This window comes from Otolemur garnettii, unplaced genomic scaffold (genome assembly GCF_000181295.1).
Source record: "Otolemur garnettii isolate 467f Iridium unplaced genomic scaffold, OtoGar3 scaffold00318, whole genome shotgun sequence".
Classification (NCBI taxonomy): domain Eukaryota; kingdom Metazoa; phylum Chordata; class Mammalia; order Primates; family Galagidae; genus Otolemur; species Otolemur garnettii.
This window is the reverse complement of record NW_003852713.1, coordinates 72,166-86,292: the sequence shown is the minus strand read 5'-3', so window position 1 is coordinate 86,292 and position 14,127 is coordinate 72,166. Positions and strand designations below refer to the sequence as shown.

The 14,127-nt window shown below is 35.1% G+C and overlaps 1 non-coding gene across 1 annotated transcript; it reads left to right on the top strand.

The window, feature by feature from the left end:
• Positions 1 to 8,190: 8,190 nt before the first annotated feature.
• On the top strand, positions 8,191 to 8,293 carry LOC111722690. The gene has a single exon (XR_002771400.1). It is a non-coding gene; the product is annotated as a U6 spliceosomal RNA (small nuclear RNA).
• The last annotated feature ends 5,834 nt before the right edge of the window (positions 8,294 to 14,127 follow it).

Below are 14,127 nucleotides of genomic sequence, written 5' to 3'. Positions count from 1 at the left end.
GCTGCAGATGCTGGCATGGTTGTGGAGAGAAGGGAATACTTTTACATTGCTGGTGAGACTGCAAACTAATGCATCCTTTTTGGAAGGAAGTACAGCGAATCCTCAAAGAACTCAAACTAGACCTCCCATTTGATCCTGCAATCCCACTACTGTGTATCTGCCCAGAAGGAAAAAAAAATCCTTTTATTGTAAGTGCATTTGCACTAGACTGTTTATCACAACTCAATTTACAGTTGCCACATTGTGGAAACAACCTAAATGCCCGCCAATCCAGGAATGGGTTAACAAACTGTGGTATATGTATACCACAGAATACTATTCAGCCATTAAAAAGATGGAGACTTATATCTTTTGTATTAACCTGGATGGAAGTGGAGCACATTTATCCTTAGTAAAGCATAACAAGAATGGAGAAGCAAGAATCCAATGTACTCAATTCTCACATGAGGGAAATTGATGCCAGCACATGGTGGGGGGAAGGGAATTAGAGAGCAGAAAGAAGGAAGGAGGCAGGGGACTATCGGGCCATGGTGTGCGACACACCTCTTGGGGATGGGACACTATTATTAGGGGGACTTTACCAGCAAATTCAAGCTGTGTAACCTGGCTCTTTGTACCCTCAATGACTCTCCAACAAATCAAAAGAAATAGATGATGTGAACAGAACTATAAACCAACTACACTTAACAGACATATAGAAAATACTATTAAGTGGTGCACAACAATAGTAGAATGCACATTCTTCTAAATTACACCTGAATATTCTCTAGGATAGACCATACATTAGATCACATAGCTGGTCTCAATAAACTTTAACTAAAATCTTAAAAAATGTTTTCTCTGAATAAAACCATACATAAACAAGAAAAACTGGAAAATTCACAAATATGTGGAAGTTAAATAAGACATAAGTAAACAAACAATGGAATAAAGAAATAACTAGAGAAATTAGAAAATACATGAGATGAATGAAAATGGAAATACAACATACTAGATCCATAGGATGCAGCATCAGGAGTATTCAAAAGAAACTTATGTTTATAAATGCTTACATTAAAAGAAAAAGTTATATATAAATACATAATATCTTTTTGTCTTTTGTAATAATTTTAGTAAAGTTTATTTTGAGTGATAATAGTGTATCTACCCCATGGCATTGAGTCACTCTTTTAATGGGCTATCTTTTCCCATCCTTTCACTCTCAGTCTATGTCTTTAGATACAAAGTGGGTCTCCTATAGATACTGTACAGATAAATCATTTTTAAATAGGATCTGCCACTCTATAGATTTTAAATGGACAGTTTAATCTATTAGAACTTACAGTGGTTACTATTTTTCTATTCAGAAAATCCATGAAAAAATTATCAATAGATTGTTAAGATTCCCCATCAGACATGGGCACTTTGTCATATTTTTACAACACATTCATCATCTTTTCATCAGAGGAATTCAATGGTATCCAAGTCCTAGTTTCAATATGTAATTGGAATTGAGCTGGCTGTGCTTCCTTCTGGTAAACAAATAAACAAACAAAAAACTTTTTTGTGGCATATTAAAACAGTTATATTTAGGTATGATGGTCACTATGGATGTATGAACTACTGTATAATTAAAACAAGTCAACAGGCCAAACTAGCATTTGTTAAGTATGTGTTCAATAGAGAGAAAGAATTTCAATTTTTTTAATTTGTAAAAAGATTTCTCACAGTTTCTTTCTTAAATAGCTCATTAATTGCTTTAGTGGGCAATAATATGAAAATTAGATGATTTAAAAAGAACAAAGAACCTTTGAGATATTCAGGTCAATCCTTGGGTTACAGACAACCTGATTTATGCTATTCCATACTTATGAATGAAATATTAAAGCTTCTCATAAACATAACTTATAATTAAATTAATAATTCGACAACTACTTTCTTCTATGAATTTAAATAAACCTGCATGGTATAAGCAGTTTGTTGACATAGCATCTTTACACTAGGGGATAAACCCATTGTCTGTACATTCTCATATAACAGCATCACTTTTGTCTTAACTTTTTTTGATTTTGTGAGTCTGTGCTATGACTATTGTCCACTGCAAGTCCATGTGAGCCTGCAGAGAAGAAAAAGGTGATTACAATGGGAATGAAAGTAGAAATAATTAAGTGTTGGGAGAAAGGCCAGATACCATTATTCACTGGACTATAGGGACAGTTATAAAGGATACAGTGAGAAAGATGGATCATGTGCATGTGAGGTAGACAGGTTGATTTCTCAGCTGGGTGCCCCACCTCAACCCTGGTGTATCCAGGGGAAAGCATGCACCTTGTGATCTCTGTGTGCTCATCAGAACCACGGAAGATGAAAAGAGCCCAGAGGAGCCCCTGGACAGAACTGACTACTCCTGTGCACCCAGAGTCAACAGGTGGGAGGGGCTGAGTTCTTTGAACATTTTTTTTAAGTAAATTTATTTCAGGTAATTGTGAGAGTACAAACAGGTCAAAATATTTGATTTTGTTATGCAGAGTCCTTCTTGTGGTTATGTTCCACACACAAAGGTTTGTCAAACCCCTCCATCCTATGCCCATTCAATGAGAACACCCCAAGCCTCTCCCCTCTCCCTCCCTCATTATCCTTACCTCCCAACTTGAAATGAAATGAGTTTTTCACCTACATGGCCTGTATCAGATCATATACTGGCTTTATATTAGTATTGAGTACATTGGATAATTGCTTTGAACTTCTGATACATAATTAGATTAGGAAACTTGGCATACTTCCCCTGTGGGAATAGAATTAGTTTTTTTCCTTCTCCTTTCTAAATATGTCTGGCTCTCTTGTTAGCAACCCCCTACCTTTTACCTAGCCTCCGTCTCTATCCAGTCTTCCTGGGGACTTAGGATTCTTTCAACCCTATCCTTTGGCATTTTTGGCTAAGGAGTGGCAGAGAGACTAGTGCCAAATACTTAAGACAATGCCTTTTTTCTCTCTATACGTGCTCTTTCTCTTTTATTCATTTTTTGTTTAAATTGATTTAGGGAGTATGAATTTATTTTGTTGTTGTTACATGAGAAAATATTATAGTGCAGAAGTCTAGGTTTTTAATATTTCTGTCCCTTGAATAGTGTATATTGTACCCAGTAGGTAATTTTTCATCTCACATCCCCTTCCCACTCTTCTTCTTCTGAGTCTTCAATGTCCATTAAGTCACTTTGTATGATTATGCATGCACACTGTTTAGCTCTCACTATGAGAACCAGGGATATTTCATTTTTGTTCCTGGGCTACTTCACTTGAAATAATGGCCTCTAGTGACATCCAAATTCCTGCAAAAGACATTATTTCATTCTTTCTTATGGTTGAATACTATTCCATGGTTTATTTATACCATATTTTTCATTATTCACTCATCAATTGGTGGGCACTTAAGTTGGTTCCATATCTTTGTAATTGTGAATTGTGCTACAATAAACATAGGTGCAGGTGTATTTTATAAAATGTTTTTTGTTCCTTTGGGTAGATATCCAGTAGTGGGAATGCTGAATCTAACGGTAGGTCCATTTTTAGTTCTTTGAAGAATCTTCATACTGTTTTTCATAGAGATTGTATTAATTTACATTCCCATCCACAGTGTACTCATAAGCATTTTCCTTTTCACCGCATTTGCACCAACATCTATTATTTTTTGACTTTTTAATGATGCCCATTCTGACAGAGATAAAGTGGTATATCATTGTGGTTTTAATTTTCATTTCCCTGACATTAAGTGATGTTGAGCACCTTCTCATGTGTTTGTTGGCCATTTGTATATCTTCTTTTGAAAAATGTCTATTTGTGATTTTTGCCAACTTTTTGAGATTATTTTCTTTTATCTTGCTGACTTGTTTGAGCTTTCATATATTCTGGATATTAGTTCTTTGTCAGATATATTGTTTGTGAATATTTTTTTCTCATTTTGTAGGTTGTCTATGTACTCTGTTGATTATTTCCTTTGCAGTGAAGAATATTTTTGTTTGATGAAGTCCCATTTATTTATTTATTTATTTATTTTTACACATACATATGGTTATTAGGTTTCCACTTTTTGCCTTCACAGAATTAAAAAGGCTTAAAATTTAACAACAATAACAATGTTTAAGAAAAGGACTAGAAACAAAAAAACAAATTTATTTATTTATTTATTTATTTATTTATTGTTGTTGTTGCTATCTTAGTCAAAATTCTTGGAGCTTTAGTAATAAATTCTTTGCTTAGGCCAATGTCCAGAAAAGGTTTTTTTTCTTTCTAAGTTTTATCCTAGAATTTAATATTTGCTATATTGGATACTTTTCTTCAGTTTTCTAATCCGTAATCTTTTCTTACAAAATCCCCAAAGAAGCCACTACTCATCATTGTTTCAACTATTGAAATTTAATATTATTTAAATATATTTTTTTTCCTGAATGATTCTAACATTATATAACCAAGTTGGTGGTCTTATACAGTTCTCCAATTATATACTTCAACCTTGTAGAAACCATTAATGGGAAATAATCTTGCAAACAGAATTATATTGGCTTCTCTAATATTCAGTCTGTTATATGAATTATATTTATATAAAAATCAATTTGATTCAACATGGAATGATATATTTTACTATGTATTCCAGAAAATTATATATTCTTCATCTGTGTGTCTTTTATACTCTGTGAGGAGCTTCTTCCTCTTTCACTTAGGGAATGAAGAATTTCAGGGGAGGGAGAAAAAAGCATATGAAAGGACAGATTTTGTTCAGCACTGGTGATATTCTAGGGGAAAGGGAGGGGAGGGGAGGGGGGAGGATGAAGGGAGGGTGACTGGTGAGATCACGCCTATGATTTATCCTACAATAGTACATGTGAATCTTACTAAATGTGGAATATAAATGTTTTAACACAACAACTAAGAAAATAACACAAAGGCTATGTTAAACAGTTGGATGAAAGTATTCCAAATTGTATATAGTAACAACCCACTGTACCCCATGATAGTATTAATGTACACAGCTATGACTTAATAAAAAAATTTAAAAAAACAACAAATTGCATATAAAACTAGCACATTGTACCCCATGATTGCATTAATGCATATAGCTATAATTTAATTTGAAAAAAAGAATAAAAGAATAAGCTCAAAAAATAGTGATATTCTAATAGTATGAAGAAGCACTAAAGATTCTCAGGTGATGCAGCAAAACTTGAGTTTGTAAAGTTAACACACTAAAACTGATAGAGAACTTCCACAAGTATTGCATCATCTTGGTTGTAAGGGAACTGAAGACATGAAGAGTTTTTGCTGGTCCTCCACAGCAGCTACTCCCTTGTCTTTGAATATTGGTAAATGACCAGGTAATAAAGCATAATATTTGAGCCAGGAGAATAAGTTCAATTAGTTATTCATTTGGAAGGATATACGGTTAACCTGACCACAAAGGAAATAGTTTTTCACAAGGATAAATTATAAAGTGATTGAAGATAATATGACATGCTGAATGGTCCTGGGACTTTGCCCTTTCCATGGTTAACTATAGATGACTGGAAACTCATTCACTGTGATGTGAATTCTCCATGTATTGTTCTATGATTGATATGATAAGAAAGAAGGAAGTGGGGCAGGCATAGGGCAGATTAAGGAAAGGAATGGTACTGTTAATGGGAATGTAAATTAGTATAGCCATTATGAAAAATGTGTGGAGGTTCCTCAAAAAATTAAAAATAGAAATCCCATGTGATACAGTAATCTCACTGCCAGGCATATAGCCAAAAGAAATGAAATCATTATGTCAAAGAGATACCTGCACATCAATTTTTATTGCTATATTATTCACAATAGCCAATATGGAATCCATTTGAGTTTCCATTAATGGATAAAGAAAATTTGGTACATATACACAATGAAATATTATTGAGCCCTTAAAAACAAGGGAATTCTGTATTTGCAGCAACATGGATGAACCTGAAAATATTATATTAACTAAAATAAGCCCTGCACAGAAAAACAAATACTCCATGATCTTATGCATATTTGTAATCCAAAAATGTTGATCTCACAGAATGAGAGAGTGGAATGGTGGTAACCAAGGACTTAGGAGTTCCAGGGAGAGTTTGTGGGAATGTTGATCAAAGAACTCAGAATTTCAGTGAAGTAAAGAGTCAGTTCAAAAGAGCTGTTTTATCACATGGTGGCTATAGTTAATAACAATATATTGTATTCTTGAAAAATGCTAAAAGCATGGATCCTAAGTGTTCTTACCACAAATATAATGACTATGTGAACTAATGCATATATTAATTAGCTAGATTTAGTCATTCCACAATGTGTATTTACTTCAAAACCTCATATTATATTTAATAAATATATACAATTTTATTTTTCAATTTTTTAAAAATATTTTTAATCATAAATACAGTGAAATAGGAGACATAACTGTCTTTTTTTTAGAGACAGAATCTCACTTTATTGCCCTTGGTAGAGTGCTGTGGTGTCACAGCTCACAGCAACCACCAACTCCTGGGTTTAGGCGATTCTCTTGCCTGAGCCTCCCAATTAGCTGGGACCACAGACACCTGCCACAACACCCAGCTATTTTTTTGTTGCAGTTTGGCCAGGGCCGGGTTTGAACCCACCACCCTCGGTATATGGGGCCTGTGCCCTACTCACTGAGCCACAGGCACCACCCGAGACATAACTATCTTTAGGAAGGAGTGCACCCTTTCATTAGTTATCTATGGATGCACAGTAAATTACCCCAAAACTAAGTGACTGAAGAAAACAAACATTTATTATCTTATAGTTATTTTGGGCCAGGAATCTGGGCATTATTTAATAGGTGCTCTGCATCAAGGTTTCATTGGATATTGGTAAATATCAAGGTAACAAAGTGTGAAGTTATAGCCATGAGTATAGGTATAATTAGTTCATAAGACTACAATTAAGGTACTGGCTGGGACTGTGGTCTCATTTTTATTTAAGTGGCTTTTAGAATGATTCAATGTATTGCAGACTGTTGAGCTTAGGGTCTCAGTTCCTTACTGATTATCAGTTAGAAGCTTCTCTCACTTCCTTACAACATGGGATTTTTCCATAAGGCAACACAGAACATGGCATATAGCTTTCATCAGATTGAACAACTGAGGGAAAATAAGTAAGACAGAAACCAGAGTTTTTTTGTAACCTAATCTTGATATAATTACTTCTACTATTAGAAGCAAGTCATAATGTATAGTCAATACCCAAAAGGAGAGGATTACATGGGGCATGAATATCAGGAGTCAGGATAATTAGAAAACATCTTAGAGACTGTCTACCATAACCCTCATTGTGTGAGATATTCCATCCATCTGCCCACTTTTCTACACTTCACTAGCAGTGAAGATGGGATCTGTACTGGACGTGCATTATTTGAAACAATTCTAGTTTACTATAATTAGAATGTTTACTATAATTAGAATGTCAGAATGTTTGGTGTGAAAAACTGTCTTTGTGTTGTCAATGAGAGCAAAAGACATCACTTAGAGATAGTCAGGATGTCCCTCTAGACAGAAAGCATCTACAAGAATAACTGCATTCTCTTTGTCAACATATCAATCACACACATTATTCTATTTTGAGAACTAGAGAAATAAAGAAAATCCCTTCCTGTCCACATACGATCAGGTGGGCTCCAACATTGACATTCTTATTCCATAAATCAGTCTTCACTTAGATCAGAGACCATTTCTCATATCCAAGTAATAACCATATCAAATGATAACCACTATGACAGAAAGGAATCTTATTCTCCATATTCATATAATAAAGTAGTACCTTCTGAAATCAGTACTGTATCTCTATTCTAGGAAAATCTAGGCAGTCCTCACACTGAACATGTTTCAATGTGCCTTTAGCAAAAGATAGAATGTGGCCAGGCATGGTTACTCATGCTTATAATCCTAGAACTCTGGGAGTGGGAGAATTGCATGAGGTTAACAGTTTGAGACCAGCCTGAGCAAGAATGAGACCCCATCTCTACTAAAAAAAAAAAAAAAAAAAATTAGCCAGGCATGATGGCATGTGCCTGTAGTACCAGCTACTCATGAGACTGAGGCAGGAGGATTGCTTGAGCCCAGGAGTTTGATGTTGCAGAGCTATGATGACACCACTGCACTCAAGCCAAAGCAAAAAAGTAAGACTCTATCTGAAAACATAAGGGTGCTCACTTTGACAGCACATATACTAAGATTGTAAGTATACAGAAATTAGCATGGCCTTGCACAAGGATGACATGCAAATTTGTGCAATGTTCCATATTATTATAAATGGAATTGAAGGGAAAGTTGAAAACCAACAAAAATAAGCACCAAAAATATTTCAATAAATTAATGAAAAAGTCACTAAAGAGATTTTAAAAATTAGGAAGGATATAATTGAACTAGAATAATTTAAAGTATCACTTGGGGATTTTCAAAATGCAGCAGAAAGTTTCAGCAAGAGTTTAAACGAAAGAGAAGAAAGAAAATCAGAGCTAGAATACAAGGCTCTTGCCCTAACCGAATCATTTAAAGAAGCAGAGCAATTGCTTAGGGAGATATGGGATGACACAAAGTGAACAAACATGTGAAGAATAGGTATCCCTGAGGAAGAAGAAGAAAGTGCTAAAAGCATGGAAAATCTATTTGAGGGAATTATCATAATGGCAATAAAGGTGATAGACTAACCCTCAGTAGTAGGTGGCAGCAGATTAGATAAGAGTCTCTAGGCCTCCATGCGGGTGGGCGCGGGTGGCAGTGGCTCCAGGGTTAGCAGGCTGATCCCTAGGCCTCTAGGGGGCAGGGGCTGATGCCATTGTTGGACAAGGTTGGGCACACCTTCAAGCCTTTAGAAGTTTTGCTTGAGTACCAGTTGTGGTGGCAGTGGGTGAGGCAGACCTGTCCTCAGGCACTCCACTGGTGTGCATGAGTACTAGCTGCAGTGGGAAGAGCTAATCAATCCCCAGGCCTTTCAATGACATTTTAAAGTGCCAAAAGCAGTGATACTTGTCAGGAAAGGCCTGTCCTCTTGCCCTTAGATGGTACATGGAAGCAGAAGTAATCAAAGTGGGCCTGTTATCAGGGCTTCAGGTGGTGCATGCAGGCGAGGAGTTTTAGGTGAGATGGGTTGGTTCTTATGCCTCCAAATAGTACTTTCAAGACAGTGGACATGGCAAGCCTGACTTCAACCTCTGAATGGCATACATGGGCACAATCAAGCTGAGGTGTCCTGTCCTCAGGTTTCAACATAGCATCCAGATGAGCTGGTCCCCAGGACACCTGAAGGTGCATGCAGGTGTGCAGCAGCCCTGATATTGGTAGAAGTGTTGTTGCTGTCAATGGCAGCAAACCCAGGCAGGCACCCGTCAGCCTCTGGGTAGCACATGGTTCAGCCCTCTTTTTTCAGGATGGTAGAACCCTTTGTGTGTTGCACTGCCCATTCCTCAGGGTTATAACATTGTGTGAGCTATGGTGCTAGTTTCCTAGCTGCAATGCTGGGTCTAGCCAGAGATGTGATGCTTGCAACCCTCTGACTGTACATGAGATGATGTCTGCAGCGCTTCAGGGATGTGGAGAGATAGCACCTGCTGAGTCCCAGGTCGAGATGCAGTCCAGTAGGGACCAAACTCTCAGAAGGGCACCATGCTGAAGAAATAACAAATATAATCATATATTTCATATGGAATCAAAGAGAAGCCCAAATAGTGAAACTAATGCTAAGTAAAAACGAACAAAACTGACTGGCTCAGAAAAATGCCAGCCTGGGATTCTGTATCCTACAAAAACTAAGTTTCATATTTGATGAAGAAATCAAACCTTTTCCTGACATGCCAACTTGCAAGATATTTGTCACTACTAGAGATGCTCTGTAGGAAATACTCAGACCTGTATTATACCTAAACCAATACAATGAACTGCCAGAAAAGTAACCTACCTAGCAAGTAAAGGACAAAACTAACACAATAGTCTAAAGGATAAAACAAAGCCACAGAATCCCTCACAACAGGACAAACTGAAATCCACCCTACCTATCAATTATCTCAATAAATGTGAATCGCTTGAACTCCCCACTGAAGAGACAGAGGCTGGCAGATTGGATAAAAAATTGAAGCCAAGTATATGTTGTTTTCAGGAAATATATCTAATCCTCAAGAACAAATTAAGACTAAGGAGGAAGGCCTGGAAAATAATCTTCCATGCTTATGATAACCAAAAGAAAGCAGGAATTGACATCATTTTCATGGATACAAATGTTTTCAAAGCAACAAAAGTAAAGAAAGAGAATGATGGGCACTATATACTTGTTGGGGTAACAATTCATCAAGATGACATATTTATCCCAAATATTTACATACCCAATTTAGAATTCCCAGATTTATAAAACAAATTTTACTTATCTAATGAAAATGATAAACAGCACCATAATAGTCAGGGATTCAATACTCCAGTGACAGAAATTGACTGATCCTCTAAGCATAAATCAAATGAAGAAACTTTGCATGTAAATGTGACTCTAGAACAAATGGGCTTAACAGACGTCTACAGGAAATTTCACCCCAATACCACTAAATATATGTTCTCATCAGTTCATGAATCATTTTCTAAAATCAATCATATCCTAGGCCACAAGAAAAGCCTCAACTAATTTTAAAAAGTAGAAATTAGACCATGTATCTTTACAGCCACAATGGAATAAAAGTAGATATCAATTTCAGCAGAAACACTCATACCCACACCAAGTCACAGAAACTAAACTTTTTATTATTGAGTGATAGGTAGGCCAAGGAGAAAATAAAGAGAAAATAATTTCATTCCTTGAACAAATTGACAGTGAGACCAGAAGCCATCAAAATCTGTGGGATATGCCCATCGACCCATGAATGTATTAATAAATTGTAGTATATGTACACCATGGAATATCATGCAGCCTTAAAGAAAGATGGAGATTTTACCTCTTTCATGTTTACATGGATGGAGCCGGAACATATTCTTAGCAAAGTATTTCAAGAATGGAAGTAAAAGTACCCAATGTACTCAGCCCTACTATGAAACCAATTTATAGCTTTCATGTGAAAGCTATAACCCAATTATAGCCCAAGAATATGGGGAAAGGGGAGAGGAGGGGGAGGGGAGTGGGGAGGATAGGTGGAGGGAGAGTAATTAGTGGGATCACACCTACGGTGCATCTTACAAGGGTACATGTGAAATTTACTAAATGTAGAATATAAATGTCTTAACACAATAACTAAGAGGGTGCCTTGAAGGCTATGTTAACCAGTTTGATGAAAATATTTCAGATTGTATATAAAACCAGCACATTGTACCCTGTGATTGCATTAATGTACACAGCTATTATTTAATAATAATAATAAAGGAAAATCTGTATAGGTGGAAGGCAGCAGATCTGTGGGACACTGCCAAAGCAGTCCTAAGAAGGAAATTGATTGCATTAAATGTGCATATCCAAAATCAGGACCACAGTTCAAATCAACAATTTAATGAATCATCTCAAGGAACTTGGAAAAGAAGACCAATACAATCCCAAACATGGTAGAAGAAATTAACACAAAAGATCCATTCAGTAGATTAATGAAGCAAAAGGCTGGTTCTTTGAAAAGATAAACAAAATTGATTAACTGTTGGCCAGATTAACCAGAAACAGAAAAGTATGATCTCTAATAAGCTTAAATAACAACAGATACCATAGAAATACAAAATATCATCACCAAATACTACAAAAAGTCTTTATGACTAAAAATATGAAAATATGGAGGAAATGGACAAATTCTTGGAATCACACTACCACCATTGACCCAAACAGAAAGAAATAGAACTATTGAACAGACCAATATCAACCACTGAAATTGAAACAACAATCAAAAAAACTGCCAACACAAAAAAGTCCCAAACCAAATGGTTTCACACCAGAGCTCTATCAAACCTTCAAAGAACAGCATGCACCTATATTGCAGAATTTTTCCAATACATTGAGAAGGAACCCTCCTCAACTCTTTCTATAAAGCAAATAACACCCTGATACCAAAATCAGAAAAAGAACGCAATAAAAAAAGAAAACTACAGACCACTATTATTAATTAATATTAAGTCAAAAATACTAAAAAAAAAAAAAAAAAAATCACCACCATGTGGGCTTTATTCCAGGGATACAAGGCTGGTTCAACATACTAAAATCTATAAATGTAATTCATAACTTAAATAGAAATAAAAACAAAAATTATAGATCCTCTCAATAGATGCAGAAAAAGCATCTGAAAAATTTAACATCCTTTTCTGATAAGAACATTTAAGAAAATTGGCATAGATGAGACATTATCTTTTTAGTCATGGAATAATGTTCCTTTATTTGCAAAAAGCCATACAATGTTGATCCAGTCCTCTATTATTGACATTTGTCTGGTTTGCAGTTTAAATCTATTGAAATAATATTGCAATGAAAACATATTTCCAGCATACATATCTTATATGTATTTTCTTAGATTTATACATAAGCATTTTATGGTTTTGGTACTATCGTAAATGGTAATGCACCTTTTAAAATTTAATTTTTCAATTTTGTATTGCTAGCATATAGAAATATAACTTATATTTGTGTATCAAAACTACATCCTCAATTGAACCTGCAACAATAAAAAGAAAAAAAGAAACTACATCCTATGATTTGACTAAATTCACTTATTTGTTCTAGAAGCTTTTTACTAGATTTTTTAAAACTTTTGCACAGAAACAACTGTTTTCTATAAAAAAGAAGAGTTTTATATCTTCCTTTCAAATGTACAGTCTTTTACTTCTATTACATTTGTAGATAAAATAGCCAGTATAATGTTGAATAAGGGAGATGAGATTGGTCATCCCCGTAACATTCCTGATCACATTAGGATCATGTGAGGAGGTAAACATTAACACCTTCATCATTTAGTCTGATATAGTAATTTTTTAAGAGAATATCTGCTTGCTGTAGGATTTTTGTAGATGCCCTTTATCAGTAATAGTAATTTATCTTCTCTTCCTTTTTCCTAAGAGTTTTTAACATGAACAAATGTTGAATCTTATCAAATGCTTTTTGTTTATAAAGGAGATAATTTTTATTAAAAATAATCTATTATTATGATATTCAGAGACATTCTTTAAGTGATACAAACTATCCATGGCAAAACAAAAGCCAATATTATATTGAATGTAGAAAAGCTGAAAGCATTCTCATTTAGTGATGGACATCCTAACTGAAGCAATCAGATGAAAGAAGAATATCAAGAATATCCACATCGGGACAAAAGAGGTTAAACTATTGCTCTTTGCTCATGGTATAATTTTATACCTAGAAAACGCCAGTGACTCAAACATGAGACTCCTGGACTTGATGAAGAAATACATCTCAGGATATAAAATATATGTACACAAATCGGTATATGCCAAAAACAAACTGAGAATCAAATCAAAGACACAATTACCTTCATAGTAGCATCAAAGAAACTAAATGAAATACCTTGGAATATACTTAACAAAAATATGAAGAGTCTCTACAGAGAAAACTGTGAAACACTGAGAAAAGAAATTACAGAGGATATTAACAGATGGAAATACATGCTCATGACTTGGAAGAATAAAATTGTTAAAATATCTTTACTATTCAATGCAATCCCCATTAAAATAGAAATATCATACTTCACAGATCTTGAGAAAATGGTTCTACATTTCATATGGAAACAAAAAACAAATAGCCAATGCAATTCTATATAATACAAAACAAATCTGGAAGCATTACTTTACTAGACTTCAGGTTGTACTTCAAGTTTATAGTGATCAAAGCAGCATGATACTGACACAAAAGTAGAGACCAAATAGAGAATCTAGACATCAAACCAGGCTTATATTGCTACCTGATCTTTGAAAAAAGCAAACAAAAGTATTCACTTGGGCAAAGAATTCCTATTTAATAAATGCTGCTGGGAGAACTGGATTGCCACCTGTAAAAGAATGAAACAGGATCCACACCTCTCACCTTACAGAAACACAACCATTAAATAAGTGAGGTGAGGGCTATGTTAACCAGTTTGACGTAAGCATTCCAAATTGTATATAAAATCAGCACATTTTACCC